Here is a 1,197-nt window from a genome sequence, read left to right on the forward strand (position 1 = left end):
CTCCCTCAGTACTGTCCCTCTGACAGTGCAGCACTCCCTCAGTACTCACGCTCCGACAGTGCAGCACTCCATCCTTACCCTCACTGCCATCCCTGTACTGCTTATTCAGAAACAACACTGTCAGAATATTTGATCTAGTTGCCTTTGCTTGTCCACCCCTAACCCTGCAATTGAAATCCTCAACACCTCCCCCTATGCCTTCAGTCCTTGTCTTTAGCTCTATTTTTGCCATTGTCTGAGTTCACTGCATCTTTTCCCATTTAGCATAAAGTCCTCTGAAACATATTCCTGTAATTGAGGAACAGAATTTAAATTCAAGCTGCTGCACTTGTAAAAGTGGCTTCTGATTGTCTTTGATCTTATTTCTCATAGTTAGCAATTTAAGAACGGAAGAAAGAGACAGGTCCTTAGCATCTGCTACTCAGCTTTAAAGAACAAACCAACTCTCCAATTCCGTTTACAAAATATCGCACACTTGCTTCAAACAATAGCCCAGAAAGGTGCAACGGCTGCATGAATTTTCAGTACATGGTGGTGGGAAACAATTTATTATCTCCACATTCCTCCTTCAAACTGCCAGTACCTGGAGAATGATAATTACCACCCTGCATATAGAGGGGCAGCTGAGTGGTTACAACACTTTGTGAAACCAGCAGTCTCTGTCTTTTAGTGGAAATGAGAATGTGCCGGTGTTGGATTAGCATAAAGTGAGTGTACGTCAGGTTGTCGCTCAGTTGATAGCTTTCTTACTTCTGTGCCTGATGGTTAGAGTTTCAAATACCAATCCAGGGCTTAAGCACATCCAGTATAGTACTGCGGGTACTCTACCAGAGATGCTAGGGTTTGACTGGGACAAATATCATTTGGATCACAGCCAGATAATCCATTTTGAATGAGGTTTAAATATTGGTCAAGACACATTGGCAAATCACTCCTTGCTGCTTTGAAGTAGTGCCATGGGATCTTTTACAACCCCTTGACAAGGCAGATAGTTTAATGTCTCATCTAAAACAGACAGTTTTTCGACAATACGGTGCTCCCTCAGTCCTGAACCACTGACAGTGCAGCACTCCCTCAGTACTGACCCTCCAACAGTGCAGCACTCCCTCAGTGCTGACCCTCTGACAGTGCGGCACTCCCTCAGCACTGACCCTCCGACAGTGCGGCACTCCCTCAGCACTGACCCTCCGACAGTGC

General features: G+C 45.3%; 1 protein-coding gene across 1 annotated transcript in view; it reads right to left on the reverse strand.

Annotated features, from left to right (window-relative positions):
• garnl3 (GTPase activating Rap/RanGAP domain like 3) overlaps window positions 1-1,197 on the reverse strand; it is a 325,572-nt gene that overhangs the window by 31,107 nt on the left and 293,268 nt on the right. The window lies entirely within an intron of this gene.

The sequence above is a fragment of the Rhincodon typus genome, chromosome 28 (genome assembly GCF_021869965.1).
Source record: "Rhincodon typus isolate 14 chromosome 28, sRhiTyp1.1, whole genome shotgun sequence".
In the NCBI taxonomy this organism is placed as follows: Eukaryota; Metazoa; Chordata; class Chondrichthyes; order Orectolobiformes; family Rhincodontidae; genus Rhincodon; species Rhincodon typus.